Genomic DNA, 17,287 nt, shown 5'->3' with positions numbered 1-17,287 from the left:
GCTTTCGGCAGATGGAATGGAGGTGCTCAACAAAGCAGTCCCCCAGATTACATCAGGTTCCACCAGTGTAGAGGAGGCCACATTGGGAGCACCAGATGCAGCGGACTTGCAAGTTGAATCATCTGGAAGGATTGTTTGAGGCCCGGAATAGAGGGAAGGGAGGGGATAAATGGGCAGGTGTCACATTTTGGTTGCTTGCAGAGGTACAGTACATACCAGGTGGCAGATGAGCAGAGAGAGCTGAATGGACGAGGAAATCATGGAGGATGTGATCCTTGGGGAAAGCAGAGAGTGGAGGGGAGGTGAAGATGTGTTTAGTGGTAGGAGCCCGCTGAAGATGGTGGAAGTTGAGGAGAATGACACATACTCACTTTGATTATAAATTTGCTTTGATCTTTGAACTTTTGAACTCTAGCAAATGTCGGAAGACCGGTATCTTACAATTACAGGTGCCTGTACAAACAAAACAATAGGAAGTCACTGTTCAATCCTAGGAGGCCAACCAACTTGGTAAACTGGGACAGCTTCTGCCCAACTGACCTTTGAAGTAATCTTAAGGATTGTAGAATTCTGGTTGTAAATGATTGTTGACATAATGCAGTAATAATTTAAATCATGCACAAGTCAGCCCCGTTTCAGTCAATTCCAATGAGGTTGAATTGGCACCAACAGAGAAATCTGAACCCAGGGTCCTTTATCTTTTTATTGGCTCAATAGTTCAGTAGACATGTCATAAAGATGCTAAGACAACTAGGATCTGCTAAGTTCCTGCCGGAGGATTAAGCAGCATCTGTGAGGGGAAAAAGAATAATCAGCATTTTAGGTCAAAACAGTCCATCAGTATGTCCAATCTTTATACACTTCAGTCCCCTATCAGAAAAGATTTTAAGGCCCCCACTTCTTTCTGCACATCTGCAGCCTTCATAGAGATCCTAGATCCACTCCTTGCTATTTTTTTAGCTGAATGATGTCAGACATATTGGCAGCTAAAAATCAAGAGATGTAGAAAGGATGCAAGGATATTCGCAATCCAATGCAAGTATAGATGTCAACTCACTTCAGAAGGTCAGCCAGAGTGAACAGGTTCAATAGCTTGCTCACACTTACTTATCAGAAAGGAAGATCTACACAACCACTAAAATAGTGGGTAAACATACCACTTGGGTCTGTTCCCCTGCATGAAACACCACCTTCATGTAAACAGGGAAGACAGTTCAAAATGAAGGAAATAGTTCACAATGGTCAATTGGGTCCTTATTGGAAGAGGTCAAGTAAGTTTAATGGCACAATGTCAAAGCACTATCTAAATTTCCTATACCCATACTCTCAATTGAAAGCACAACCAAGACAGAACATTACAAAGCTGCAATTGAAGAAAAATCAATACAGCCCATAAAACCGTTTCTTGCTGGCTGACAAAAAAAAACATTGAGAATTCTCAGAATTTGGGAGAGAACATGACAGCAAACTGCAGAGGCTTTGAAACAAAGAATATATAATAAAATCTGAGAAGATGGCTGGCATAGCATCATGAGAAATGAATTTCCCCTGTCCTGGTGGAATGACATGTTCAAAAATTAGTGACGGGAAAATTCATGTGGAATCCAAGTTAGGTATGACATATTCTCCCATAGTCCACACTGCTGTTCTATCAGATTTCTTCTCTATCGGCCCGTTACATTTTCTACCAATCACTTTCTAGATTCTCACCTCATACTCAATCCCTCACCCACCAACCCTCCCCCCTTTAACTAGCCTCACTTATCACCTTCTAGCTTGCACTTTTTCCCTCCCCCCCACCTTCTTATTCTGGCTCTTCCCCTTTCCTTTCCAGTCCTGATGAAGAGCCTCAGCCCAAAACATCGACTCTATTTTTTTCCATTGATTCTGCCTGACCTGCTGAGCCCCTCCAGCACATTTTGAGTATTACTCTAGATTTCCAGCATCTACAGAATCTCTTGTGTTAACGAATACATTTGGTGCATTTAGAAAAAAACTAGATCATTTACTGTGAGATATGTAGGGTTAACAATAACAAATCATTACTTAATCCTTCACCTGAGTGAGAACATTCAAACTAAACACAAAATTTCTACACCATCAATCATATAATTCTTCTCCACTCTTCTCCAATTGCTCTGTTTGTTTTCTATGTTCTGAAAAGGTAATTTTCCCCAACAGGAACCCCCTACAATAATTATTGTGTCATAATTCCTCAAAAACTAAACTCTATAATGCCTCTCACTTCACCGCAACCTCCAATCTATACATTTGCTTTCTCACCCCTTCTCTATGGGGTATGCGTGGGTCTTCACCTAATCTTATGCATTGGCAAGGGTATAAGGAATCATGAGACCAGGAGATGATAAGCTGTAAAGAGTCCTTGAAAATAAGTCAGTAGGTCATGAAGTCAGTTCAGAATAATGGCAATTGAAGTTAACCAAGAGATCCACAGGTCCTTTTGTTTGAACTACCAAGCCGGAGGCTGCTTTCACAGAGTTCAAACAGCAGTTCACGACAGCTCCCATTTTGGTTGCACCCAACCCAGACCTTCCCTTCAGCATGAAAGTAGATGCCTTGGATGTCGGAGCAGGTGCAGTGCTGTCTCAGTGGACACCTTTGGACCATAAACCTCACCTGTGTGCATTCTTTTCCAGGCGACTATCCCCGGCAGAGGTGAATTACGATTTTGGGAAGAGAGAGCTGCTGGTTCTGGAGGAACGGCGTCACCGGCTTGAAGAAGCCAAGAACCCTTTTATCGTAACAATGGACCACAAGAACCTGGCTTATATTCAGGAGACCAGGAGACTGAATTCCAGGAAGGCCAGTTGATCTCTTCTCTTTAACCATTTTAATTTCATCCTGACCTATTGACCAGGATCTTGCCTGTCAGTTTGATGAACCTGAACAAATAAAGTAGCCTACCACCATTTTGCTCCAAGCCAAGGTCATAGTGCCTATTCATTGAGGGATCGACAAGCTTGTTTACAAGGTCCAGGTGTAAGGGGAGAACGGCCCTTTGGGTTGGCTGTTCGTTCCTAGTCCCATCCAATTACAGGTTCTTCAGTGGGGACATGCAGTGAGATTGACGTCTCACTCAAGGATTGCCAGGCCCCTCAAGTTCATTAAGAGAAGATATTGGTGCCCTGAATGTCCAGGGACATCTGTCAATACATCTGATGTGCATCTGGTCAATGAGTCCCGCACCCAACCTCACGGGCTCCTTCACCCTCTGCCTGCTCTGGACAGACCATGGGCGCACATCTCCATGGACTTTGTCATAGGCTTTCCAAGGGGAAGATTGTTATCATGGTAAATGTGGATCTTTTTGAAGGCCTGCGAATTCATCACCTTGGACAGACTTCCATCAGAAGCAGGTCTTCAAGATCTATGGTTTTCCAGTAGATATTTTGTCAGATCATGGTCCACAATTTGCACCATGTTTCTGGAGGGTGTTTTGCAAACTGACTGGGGCAACAGCAAGTCTTTCCTCTGGGTTTCACCAGCAGTCCAACGGCCAGACAGAATGGCTGAACCAAGATGTAGAAAGTACCCTCAGATGCCCGGCCTCTGAATGAGCAAGTGAAGCGACCATTTGATGTGGGCAGAGGTTGCCCACAACACTTTATGGCATTCAGCACATGGCATGCTTCCTTCCTAATGCCAATTTGGAATTCTCCACCACTCTTCCCTGAGCAGGAAGCAGAGGTTAGGGTTCCTGTGGCTGAAGATCTCATCCAATGCTGCAAGGAGAAATGGACTAGGGCAAGGGTGATTTTGTTAGCTTCTACCCAGAAGGCTGAAGTATAGGCAAACTGCAAGAGCAGATGGGGACCAATTTTGCAGCCTAGGCAACAGATCTGGCTGTCAACTTAGGATTTGCCTCTTCAAGTGCAGTCCTAGTTCATTGGACCCTTGAGGGTTTGTAGGAAAGGAAACTGGGTGGCCTACACCTTGCACTCCTCAAGACCCTCAAGATCAATCCCACTTTGCATGTTTCCAAGTTAAAGCCTGTGAACACCAGCCCATCAGCCTCACCACCATCAGCCTGCCACCACTAGAGTTTGTTGATGGAGAGCAGGTTTTCCCTGTGAGAAGAATTTTGGTCTCACATACTGTCCAAGGTGTTCAGCAGTATCTCATGGACCGGGAAGGTTTTGGACTGGAGGAAAGGTGCTGGATGCTTGAAAAGGATACTTTGTATCTGGCTGTCATCCATGACAACAATCACTGTCTCTCTGAGCAGCTAGGACCTTCAGGAGTCGGCCATAGAGGAGGGAGTCCTGTTACGACACACACTCATCCATGCCAACCTCTGGGGTTTAGACGCTTCATCTTCCTGGACTATAGATAGCTGGTGCGGCCTCTTTAAAGATTCAGGACAGTCCCACTAGTTGGCAATCACGTTTTTGGGTGCTAAACCTACTCATGATTTTGTCTAGTGTTTGTTTTGTGCTCAGATTATCAATCCAGTTTGCAACCACGCCTCACTCCTTGCCTCGGATACTCCAGCATTTGGGTCCAAGCCATCCTCATCACGGACTCTCGATGGTTGTTATACATTTACATTCTTTACTTAGTATGTAGAACCCTACAGCACACTACAGGCCCAAAATCTTGTGTTGACCTTTTATCTACTCCAAGATCAATCTAACCCATCCCTCCCACACAGCCCTCTTTTTTGACATCCATGATGCCCATCTAAAAGCACACACAAAATGCTGGAGATATTCAGTAGGTCATGCAGCTTCTACGAAGAAGGGACTGTCCTGAAGGAGGGTCTCAGCCTGAAATGTTGACTGTATGCTCTGTTCCATAAATGCTGCCTGACCTACTTTCATCCATCATTTTGTGTGTGGATTTCCAGTGTTTGCAGACTTTCTCGTGCCTATCTGGGAATCTCTTAAGTATCCCTAATGTATCTGTCTATGAATGTCTATTTCAACTTCATCCATCTTGAGTGACAGCACCAAAACTTTATTAATTCCTTCCTAACTAGAACTGGTGCATGTTCTCTGGAAATGTGCCATTGGCCATTTCCCGCTTAGTACAGGTACATTCAATTTCTTGGCTTTGTGATCTTGACAAGTATCACATTTGCCTCTCAGCTCTTTGTCTAATCCAGGGAAATAAGCAAAAATTTTGAGCTCATGCCTTCATGCATATTGTTCAGTATGAAGCTCCCAATATGTGTCTTCTCAACGCACCTGACAACTATGTCCCCATTTAACACAGATAACGCACAGTGTTGGTTGCAATCCTCATGGAGTCATAGAGTTTTATAGTACAGAAAAGTGCCCTTTGGCCTAACAAGTCCATACTAATCATGACAACCATCTAACTAATTCAATTTGCCTACATTTAACCTATATCCTTCTACTTCATTCCTATCTGGTGACCTGTCCAATTGTCTTCTAAACATTATAATAGTATATCTGGTATTTAACTGTTTCAGTCCCTCATTTTAATGTTTTTTTTTCATATAGGTAAAGGGCAGATAGTTCCTTAAGGTTGTCATAGCTTGGGGGGAGAGTAGGTAGTGCTGAGGGGATAAGCTCACACTACCCATTAAAAGCTCCCAATGGTGTGCATCTCAAATAGCTTCTGACAACCAAGTCCAACTCCTGGCCTTCATGTGTGGCTTAGTTACTAAGCCTGGTGGAACTGTTTCTACTGACAGGAGAAGAAGCAAATGTGGTTACTGGCGCCTTAAAAACAGATACTTCGGGCAGATGGTTCTTGTCAACCGTGGCTGACAGCTCAAATAGGAGAAATAAAACTCTGACCTCAAACACCTGCTGCCTTGCTGCTGTACCCACTCATGGGGAAAGTTTCAGGAGTAAATCCGAGGAATTTCCTGGAGCTGGAGTCCCTAAAGCAATCCTATGTTGAGCTCAGCATTGACTGGTGCCTCCTGTGATGCTGCTGGTGCAAAACTGTATCGGTGTCTGCCGTTCCTTTGAATGGAGAGGGGAAGCCTGCTACATGGGCAGCAGCCTACTCTGCCCTGGATTGCACACTGCCTCGTGTATCGATAACATAGACAGCTAGGACACAATGTCATAGCTGACCCTGACCAATGGAGGCCAACTAGAGCGTAGATGCCAACGAGAAGGAGAGTTTGGAACGAGGGTTGTTGTCGCTAGACTGGCAAAGGCTGACCAGACAGAAGTTTGCAGAATTATTTTCCAAAGTTAAAGATTCAGCACAGTAACGGGCCCTTTTGGCCCAACAACTCAATTAGACCCAAGTGACCAATTAACGGATTAACCCACACATCTTTGGAACGGAACGTGGGATGGTGCTGCAACACCAGGACAAAACCCACATGGTCACAGGGAGAATGTACAGGCTCCTTACAGACTGCGCTAGAACTTAATCTGGGATGCTGGCATTGTATTAGCATAATAGCTCCTTATGAGGGGCATATTTAGCGTACAAAACAGATCCTTTTCTCCCCAGGGTCAAAATGTCCAATACTAAAAAGATGAGAGGAGGAATGTTAAAAGAAGTTCAGGGCAAGTTCTTTCTGCATCATGATTCTGCCTGGTTCAGAAATTGCACCATCTGGAATCGGAAAAGACCCTGCAGCGGACAATGAGGTCAGCTGAGAAGATCATTGGGGTCTCTCTTTCCGCCAATACAAGACATTTACACTACACGCTGCATCCACAAAGCAAACAGTATTATGAAGGACCCCATGCACCCCTCATACGAGCTCTTCTCCCTCCTGCCATCTGGGAAAAGGCACCGAAGCACTCGGGCTCTCACGACCAGACTATGTAACAGTTTCTTCCCCCAGGCCATCAGACTCCTCGATACCCAGAGCTTGTACTGACACCAACTTACTGCCCTCTACTGTGCCTATTGTCTTTATTGTACTGCCTGCACTGTTTTGTGTACTTTATGCAGACCTGGGCAGGTCTATAGTCCAGTGTAGTTTTTTTTTCTGTGTTGTTTTTACGTAGTTCAGTGTAGTTTTTATTGTTTCATGTAGCACCATGGTCCTGAAAAAAGTTGTCTCGTTTTTACTGTGTACTGTACCAGCAGTTATGGTCCAAATGACAATAAAAAGTGACTTGACTTTTGCAGTGAGTGGAGTGTACTGAGAATATGCTGCCAGTGTGGTAGTAGAGGTATTTAAGATGTCCCTTGGCAGGCACTTGATGATGCAGGGAATGGAGGGATAAGTATTGAGCAGGTAGAAGGAATTAGGCATCTTTAGCATTGGGCAGCATGGTAGCGCAGTGATTAGCTCAATGCTCTATGGTACCAGTGACCCGGGTTCAATTCCCATCGCTGCCTTTGAGGAGTTTGTATGGGTTTCCTCCCAGTGCTCCAGTTTCTTCTCTCAGTCCAAAAATGTACCAGTTGGTGGGTTAATTGGTCATTGTAATTTATGTTAGGATTAAATGGGGGGATCACTAGGTGGTGCAGCTTGAAGGGTCGGAAGGGCCTATTCTGTGCTGTATCTCAATAAATAAATAAGCAACATTATAGGTTGTTCCTGAGCTGTACTGTTCTAGGTCCTAGACACTTGAGAACAATATTTTAATGTGTCATTTCAGTTGTAACCAGAAAGTCATCATCTTCTATTTTTAATATGGACATCACATATCTTGTCTGAACCCTGATGTGGAAACTCTGAATATGCACCTGCAGTCATTTTTGTTTCAAACATAAGCATTCGATCATGTATTCAAAATGAAATAAGATGGTGCCCTAGCTTCTCACTCTTGAAACAGCCAATGATGGCAATGCTAATTTAGGAGCAAGAATTGCTAACAACTGTAAGGGTCAAAAGTAAGGGTCTATCGTTTTCACCTCAAGATCAATTCCTAATGCATCCTTCTCGATCCAAACTCAACTCTCCTCGTGCCATCAGCTACAACGCTAGGACAATTTGTTTCTCATGTCTGTTATCCTTCGCATGATTAATCACAACTTCTACTCTATAATTCAGGGCATCTCACCAAGATTCAGAATAATTGCTGCTTCAACATGATCTAACATAGATCTATGTCTTTTCTTCCATAAGATATGTTCTTTGCTCTAATTCCATGTCCATCTTTCCTCAGTAATTATTGCAGCTTCAGTCATTTGGCTCAAGTTCAAAGTAAATTTTTATTGAAGTATATCTCACCATATACTACCCTAAGATTCATTTTTTGCAACCATTCACAGTAGGTGCAAAGAAACACAAAATAATCAGTGAGAAACTACACATAAACAAATCAAAGTCAAAGTACATTTATCATCAAAGTACATATACATTGTACAACCTTGAGATTTGTCTCCCTATGGGCAGCCACAAAACAAAAAAACCAAAAAAAAACCCTTAAAAAAAGAACGGCAAACACCCAATGTACAGAGAGAGAGAGAGAGAGAGAGAGAGAGAGAAACCACATCATGCAAACAATAAAAGTAAGCAAATAGCATTTAGAACTGAAGTGAGTCCTCAGTGATGAAGCAAGAGCAGGCCCATAGCCTCAACCTCAGTTCAACACATTTAGACAAACAACCAAAGTAAAAAGAAGACCAACTGTGCATATAAAATCAATAAAATAATAAGTAATATTGAGGACGTGCATTGTAGGTTCCTTGAAAGTGAGTCTGTAGTTGTGGAGTCAGTTCAGTGTTGAGGTGAGTGAAGTTATCCACGCTGGTTCAGGAGCCTGATGATTGAAGGGTAATAAATGTTCCTGAACCTGGCGGTGTGGGACCCAATGCTCCTGAACACCTTTCCCAGTGGTAATTGTGAGAAGAGAGCTTGGCCTGTATGCTGGAGGTCCTCCATGAAGGATAACAGCGCTCCTTGTAGATGCTCTTAGTTGTGGAGAGGGCTTTTTCCTGTGACGAACCTAACAGTACATCCACTACTTTCCATTCTTAATCCTTGATGTTTCCATACCAGCCCATAACGCATACTATTGCAGGTCTGACAAAACAGTAAAACTGTACTGTACCATTACTGAGAACAACCTAATTTCTGTGATACAATCAAGTTCCCTTGTCTTCACAATTGTTGCAATTTTTCACTGACGGGACACAATCCATTTGTATTTACTTTTAAGAAAAATAATAATCTCCTTATGCAACTGAAGATGCTCTTCCACTGAGTTTTGCAATAGATTGGGTGGTCACTCGAACATTAGTAATCCAAGATTTTCTTCATTTGTGTTTGTTATTGATAGTACATCATCTTCATTATATTAACAACGTCTGCCCTTTTAGCATCTTATCGAAACTAGCCTGAGAGATCTATGAAGAGGAATAAAATGACACTGGTTTGGACAGAGAGATGGGAAAGGAAGGGGGAAATTGAACTATTAATTTGCCTAGTCCTGTCGAGCTGCACCAGGACCATAGCCCACCATCCCCCTCCTATCCACGTACATTTATCTTAAGTGTTGGAATCCACCATTTCCCTTGCAGCTCATTCCACACGCTTACCACCCATTGAGTGAAGAAATTCCCCCTCAGGTTCCCTTTAAACATTCCACCTTTCCCTTATCCCATGACCTCTAGTTCTAGTTGTACCCATCCTCAGTGGAAAAAACCTCCTTCCATTTACCCTATCTATACTCTTCATAGCTTTCTATACCTCGATCAAATTTTCTCTCAGTCTCCTACGCTCTAGGACATTTAACCGTGGTTTTGTTTTGTAGCCACTCTGCTTCCCAGCATTGTTGCTGGTGGTGTTTAGATGCCATGCCAGCACGATTCTTTTTTGGCCTTCCTGGCTTTTTAGATTTGCTCTCTTTTGCTTTCCACTATGAAAACATCCAATCTATGAAGAAATAACATTACAGAAATGATATTGTCTAACTATCCTGGCTCTAGATTTGCATGCTGAGACTATATTTTGTTTTTCTCTGACAATAGAACTATTATACCAATTTGAATTGACATGAATGCGTTACATCATTCAACATAAGCTCAGCAATTTGAACTTATCTCTCCCATTGGATTTTGCCTTGACACTGTAATCAGTACAGTTGCTCAACGATTATAGACTACTGTCACATTTGTCATTCTGATTGGATCATATTCTTTAACAGTTTTCAATTGAGCAAAATGATCAAATGTGCAGTTCTAGGATCTTACAGCTTTATCTTTCCTTTTGTGTTCTCCATTCCATCCTACAATCTCCTCCCATCATCCTCCAACTTTTCTGCAAATTAGCACTAACTTCAAGGGTCATTGACCCGAATCTCTGTTTCGCTCTCCACAGATTCTGTAAGTAATTTTTATTGAAGTCATTCTTCGATTGAACTGCGAACTGTTCATACCAATCTCAGGGCAATAAAGTTGCTCATCTCCACCTACAAGGAGCATTGACACAAGAAAGCAGCATCCATCATCAAGGACCCCCATCATCCAGGCCATGCTCTCTTCTCACTGCTGCCAACGGGAAGGAGGTACACGGGCCTTAGGTTCCACACCATCAAGTTCAGGAACAGTTGTTACCCTTCAACCATCAGGCTCCTGAACTAACGTGGATAACTTCAATCATCTCAACACTGAACTGATTCCACAAGCCCCCCCTATGGGCTCAATGTTAAGGACTCTACAACTCACATTTGCAGAAATATTTACTTGTTTATTTATCTGTTTGCTTATTTATTATTGTATCTGCACAGTTTGCCTCCTTTTGTACATTGGTTGTTTGTCCACCTTTGTGTGTAGTTTTAAAATTACTGGAATGTATTTCTTTGTTCTACTGTGAATGCCTGCGAGAAATGAATCTCAGGGTAGTATATGATGGCGTATATGTACTTTGCTAATACAGTACGTCCCCGGGATAAGAACATCCAACTTATGGACAACTCACACTTACGAACGGAGTGCCATAAAGCCTATTATAGTAAAAATCTGAGTTCAATACTGTACAATGGTTTGTAATAATGAATGCACACACTGAATTGTAATGCTCATGAAAACATTGCATGGTTTCAGGTTCTCTTATTTACCCTTGTAACCATGCCTCCAAAACGTAAATCTGATGCAATTGCTGGTGATGCATCAAAAAAAAGGAAAATGATCATGATTGAAAATAAAGTGGAAATAATAAAGCCATCAGAAAGCGGTGAAACGCCATTGGTCATTGGAAAAGCATTAGGGTACAATCGGTCAACAATCGGAACAGTTTTAAAGGATAGAGTGAGCATGTGAAAAGCCCTACACCAATGAAAGCTACAATTATTACGAAGCAACGTAGTGGTTTAATTATTGAAATGGAAATGCTATTGATATTTGGTTAGCCGATCAAAATCAGCGTAATATGCCTATTGGCCTTACTTTAGTGCAAGAAAAGGCTCAAAGACCTTGCAAATATTTAAAAGCTGCACATGCAGCGTGAAGGTGATTGTGATGAAGAAGTTGTTGCGTTTAGGGGTTGGTTCAATCGTTTCAAAATGAGGGCGAATTTACATAATACTAAAGTGCAAGGTGAAGCAGCAAGTGCCAATGTAAGTGCTGCGAGTGATTTTCCTGAAATGTTGAAAAAAATTATTGAGGAGGGAGGTTATTTGCCAGACCAAATATGTAATGCAGATCAGACTGGCTTATTTTGGAAAAACTGCCTGAAAGGACCTACATTTTGAAGAAGGAAAAAAGTGCACCAGGGCATAAGGCATCGAAGGATAGGCTAGCGTTATTGCTTGGGGGTAACGCATCCGGGGATTTCAAGCTCAAGCCTTTGCTTGTGTATCGTTCCCTAAATCTGAGGGTACTTTGCTGTATCATTAAGGCATCTCTTCCCATTATTTGGAAGGGAAATGCAAAGGCTTGGGTTACAATTGCCATCTTTGAAGATTGGTTCTTGAACCATTTTGTTCCTGCTGTTGAACGTTATTGCTTGGCCAAGAAAATTCCGTTCAAGATTCTCCTTGTGCTTGACAACACACCCGGACATCCAAGCACTTTAGAGGACCTTCACCCCAATGTAAAGGTCGTATTTTTATCCCCCAACACCACATCGCTACTTTAGCCAATGGATCAGGGAGTCATAGCCTCCTTTAAGGCCTATTATTTACGGCAGACCTTCTCACAAGCAGGCAGGGCTATCCAAGATTATGTAATGAGCTTAACGGAGTTCTGGAGGAATTATAATATCTATGATGCAATCAAAAATATTGCTGATTCTTGGGATGAAGTGAAGCAGTCAAATATGAAAGGAGTGGGGAACAAATTGTGCCCCCAATTCACGCATGCTTTTTGCAGGTTTACAGATAATGACATCGCTGAAGCCAGGCAAGCTGTGGTTGATATTGGTAATCAAATGCAGTTAGACATCAGTGAAAATTGTGTCGTAAAGTTACTCGACTCCCATGCTGAAGAACCGACCAATGAAGACCTTATGGAACTAGAGCAGCAGATGATATCGTTTGAGGAAGAAGACTGAGACCTAGAAGCTCCAGAACCGAAAAAGTTTTTGATGAAAGAGTTAGCTGAATTGAAGCATTGAAGCAGGGATGGCAAAGTTAGAGGAGCAAGATCCTAATACAGAAGTTCACCAAAGTTTACCATACAGTTACTGAGGACCTCAGCTGCTGCAAGGCCATTTATGATGAGAAAATGAAAAGCTCTGTACAAGCCTCCCTTGATGTCCACATCAAGAAATTGACTCCAGTAGTAACCCCCCCCCCCAGCAGCAGAATCAAACCCTGACTCTCCAGCACCAGCTCCATCATCTTCAACAGTAGCCATCTCTCCATCATATTCTCCTGCATCATCCAATTATTAATGTTGTTATAATGTTACCTCATAAATGCTCCTTCCAGTATGCAAGACATTGATGGAACGAGAGTAAGTGTTAACCTTTAATCAGGATCTTTTATCTTCGTTTTTCTTTCTAAACTGTTTTAAGAACTGTTTCTTTAATGTTTTTAATACAGTACTGCATACCTACACACATACACACACAGAGATTCTCTCTCTCTTCAGTACAGTACCATATGTAGTTATTTTTATTATTACTGTATTATTATGTTTAAGATGTTTTAGTGTATTTGGAAATGTTTCTGTTTTATATGCATAGAAGGTAAAATATATACTGTATACTCAGACAAACATTTGACTAACTGACGCTAAATAAGAACCATATGTACTTATTCCGACTTACCTACAAATTCGACTTAAAGACAGACTTAGTTAGGATCTCGTTCATAACCCGAGGACGGCCAGTAAATTTCATTGCTGAGAAAGGTCCTCACTGACAGCTCGTCTCACAGTCTCATGTGGTTTCTGATTCTTCATCAGCTTTGTTGTTGTAATAGATTTCTGACAGCTTTGGATTAAAATGGTTCTCTAATTTCATCACCGTTGCACTACTTGCTTTGTACGGTGTTAGGAAATTTGCTTATGTTCTGTCCATTTATAAACCTATTTAATTACACTCTTGTATAGCTTTCTTTGCTGCCACAGCATTCTCAACAGAAAATTAATTTTCAGTAAGCTGTTTGCAAGTAGAATCTAAAGAACATAGAACATTACAACATAGGTCAGGCCCTTCAGGAGGCTCTACCCTGGTCTATGGTCAATCTAACCCTTCTCTCCTACATAGCCTTCCATTTTACTAATATCCATGTGCCTATCTAAGAGTTTCCCAAATGCCCATAATGTATCTGCCTCTACCACCACCCCAGCAATGTGTTCCACACACTCACCTCTCTCTGTAAAAGAAAACTCTGATATCTGCTAATACCTTAAAATTGTGCCCCCTCTTATGAGCCATTTCAGCCCTGGGAAAAAAATCTCTGGCTGTCCATTTAAGTTACCCTCTTATCATTTTGTACACCTCTAACAAGCAATCTCTTATCCCCCTTCACTCTAGAGAAAAAAGTCCCTATCTTGAATAGGCTGAAAGACATTCAGTATGTTCTAAGCTAAAGATGCCACATCCCTGATCTTGAACACCAGTTTAACCGCCCTGTTTAGCCCTCTTCTTCCTCTGCCTTCAGGACCAACAACATCACATCATTAGGTGCAAATATGTCTATGCTCTATTAGTAGTTAGTTCTTCACCATGCCTTGTGGTCCATCAGGTGGCAACCTTGCTGTTTCTTTAGCACTTGTCTATTCTTTACAAGGAAGAGTTGCTAGCTTGCTGCTCGGCCCAGCACAGATGGAAAATGTGCAAGGAGCCGGCCAGATTTGGACTCTGGACCACTTGCCTCAAAGTCCGGAGCAGATGCCACTACAACACTGGCCATGCCCCATTAGGATAATGGCTAAATTCCCTGGCCTACAGTTCTTAACACTGCTGGATCTCTTTGAGGGTTGGTGCACACAGACCCAAGATTTCCAAGGCCTCACAGTATCTGTGTAGACTTGTTGAAGTTGTTTGAACCTCATCCAAAGTATTTGCCTGGGAGCCTCCCAAGCAGTGGCTTTCCCCCCTTCCCTCTGAATGCCCACAGTTTCCAACAATCATGCAATATTCAGTTAACCTAGTGATGCCTCAAACTTTCACCTGATTACCAACCATGTCAACTTACAGAAGGGTTTCTTGCTTGACTTAATGTCCTTTATTTTCCTTCAAACTAGATTCAACCTTTTCTTTCTTCACACTAGGTTCATTATTTGCAATGTCTTTACCATATTTCTCATATGCTTCAGTTCTTAGTCCAACTGCATGTAGTTCCAGGAAGGTGTAAGTGATAAAGAGACCACATAAAACACGTCGATTCCATGCACTCTATTGACTTGGTGCATGTGTGTACTTACAGACATCAAATGCCTTGCATTCTGAACATTCTAACCCCACTTTGACTCCTGCTATTCTCTCCACACTGAACCACAGCAGTGTTCAGTGAAAGGAGACATTGCAAAGAGGAGCACTTACAGCACTACTTTGATCAGTGGCCTGTACAATATTCAAGGACTCATCTTTGAGTCTGAATGAATATGCCACAGCTGTGATTGACTTCATAAGATCTGTGTGGATGAGTGTGTGCCTTCAAGAACATACCGGATATACCAAAACCTAAAGCTGTGGATGAACCAGGAGGTTCATAGCCTTCCAAGGGCTGTCGTGTTCAAGACCAGTAATCGAGAAATATACAAGAAGAGTCCAGGAACAACCTATGCAAGGCTCTTTTAAGGGTGATAAAATCTTTCTGATTGAGCTTTGAGATGGAATCGGACACATATCAGCTCTGGCAGGGTTTGCAAGCCATTACAACCTGCAGAGCAAAACCTATTATCATGAATGGCTGTGGTGCTTCACTCTCAGATGAGTGCAATGCCTTTTATGCATGCTTTGAAAAGAGGAATAAAACTACTTGTGTGAATCTCTGCAGCATCTCTGTTTCAGAGGCAACATCAGAATATTTTTCAAGAGAGTGAACCCTCACAAGGCACTAGGCCCTGATGATATACCTGCTGGGACTCTGAAAACTCTGTGCCAACGAACTGGTGGGAGTGTAGAAGGATATCTTCAACCTCTCACTGCTGCTGTCAAAGACTTCCATCTGCTTCAAAAGGGTGACAATTGTACCTGTGGCCCAGAATAGCAGTGTGAGCTGCCTCAACGAGTATTGTCCAGTGGAATTCACATCTACTGTGAAGAATGCTTTGAGAGGTTGGTCATGCCGAGAATCAACTCCTGCCTAAGCAAGGACATGGATCTGCTGCATTTTGTCTATCGCGACAATAAGTCCACAGCAGATGCAATCTCACTGATTCTTGACTCAGCCTTGGATCACCTGGACAATAGTAATACCTACGTCAGTCTGTTGTTTATTGACAACAGCTCAGAGTTCAACACAATCATACTCTCAGTTCTAATCGACAAGCTCCAAAACCTGGGCCTCTGTACCTCCCTCTGCAATTAGCCCTTGACTTCCTCACTGGGAGACCACAATCTGTGTGAATCAGAAATAAAATTTCCTCCTCACTGACGATCAACACTGTCATTCCTCAAATATGGGTGATAAGGCCTCTACTCTCCTCTTGTGTGGTTAGACACAGCTCAAACACCATCTATGAATTTGTCGATGCCACCGCTATTATTGACAGCATTTCAAATGGTTATGAGAAGGTGAGAGGAATAAAATAGATCTGCTGGTTGAGTGGTGTCATGGGATCAACTTGCACTCAACATCAGTAAGGAAATGATTATGGACTTCAGGAAGGGAAAGTTGAGGGAACACATACCAGTCCTCATCAAGGGATCAGAGTGGAAAGAGTGAGCAGTTTCAAGTTCCTGAATGTCAATATCTATCCTGGGCCCAAATTATCCATGCAATTACAAAGAAGGCACAACAGTGGCTGGATTTCATTTGGAGTTTGAAGATAACTGGTATGGCACTGGCTAATTTCTGCAGGTATACTGTGGATAACACTCTAACTGTTTGCATCACTGTCTAGTATGGAGGGACTACTGCAGAGCATCAGAAAAAGCTTCATAAAGATGTAAACTCAGTTGGTTCCATCATGGGCGCTGGCCTTCCCAGCATTGAGGTCACCTGCAAAAGGTGGTGCATCAGAAAGGTAGCATATATCATTAAGGATCCCCATAACCCAGGGCATGACCTCTCTCATTGCTGCAATCAAGGAGGAGGTACAGAAGCCTGAAGATACACTATCATTTTCCAGGAACAGCTTCTTCCCCTCCACCATCAGATTTCTGGATGGACAAAGAACGCATGAACGCTACCTCAGTACTTTTTCCTCTCTTTTTGCACTGATTTAATTTATTTTTCTTTTTTTATATATACTTATTACAATGTAGTTTTTATTATTATGTATTGCATTGTACAGACAGTTGCAAAACAACAAATTTCACAACATATGCCGGTGATGTTAAACCTGATTCTGATTCTGACTGCTAGTCTCAGAGTCATAGAGACATAGAGCACAGAAACAGGCCCTATGACCCATCAAGACTATGCCAACCTAGTTATCTGCTTGCTTCCATCTAACCACTCGTTGAAAATATCCTTCCATACCTCTCTTATCCATGTACCTACTCGATCTCCTCTTAAATGTTACAATTGGACTCACATCTACTACTTCTGCTGCCAGCTCGTTCCACAGCCACACCACCCTCTGAGTAAAAAAGTCCTCTCTCAGATTGCCTTTAAATACTTCTCCTTTCAACTATACTTATAATCTCTAGCTCTAGCTCTCACCCAACACGAGGAGAGAAAGCTGGCATAGATTCACCCTATCTACAGTATACCCTTCATAACTTTGTATACCTTTGTAAGATTTTTCCCTCATTCTCCTGCTCACAAGAGAATAAAATTCTAACCTATTCAACCTATCCCAATAACTCAGG

General features: G+C 42.3%; 1 pseudogene; it reads left to right on the top strand.

Annotated features, from left to right (window-relative positions):
- The first annotated feature begins 11,189 nt into the window (after nt 1–11,189).
- On the top strand, nt 11,190–12,406 carry LOC132380903 (tigger transposable element-derived protein 1-like; annotated as a pseudogene).
- The last annotated feature ends 4,881 nt before the right edge of the window (nt 12,407–17,287 follow it).

The sequence above is a fragment of the Hypanus sabinus genome, chromosome 25 (genome assembly GCF_030144855.1).
Source record: "Hypanus sabinus isolate sHypSab1 chromosome 25, sHypSab1.hap1, whole genome shotgun sequence".
Classification (NCBI taxonomy): Eukaryota; Metazoa; Chordata; class Chondrichthyes; order Myliobatiformes; family Dasyatidae; genus Hypanus; species Hypanus sabinus.
This window is presented reverse-complemented; position numbering and strand designations above follow the sequence as displayed.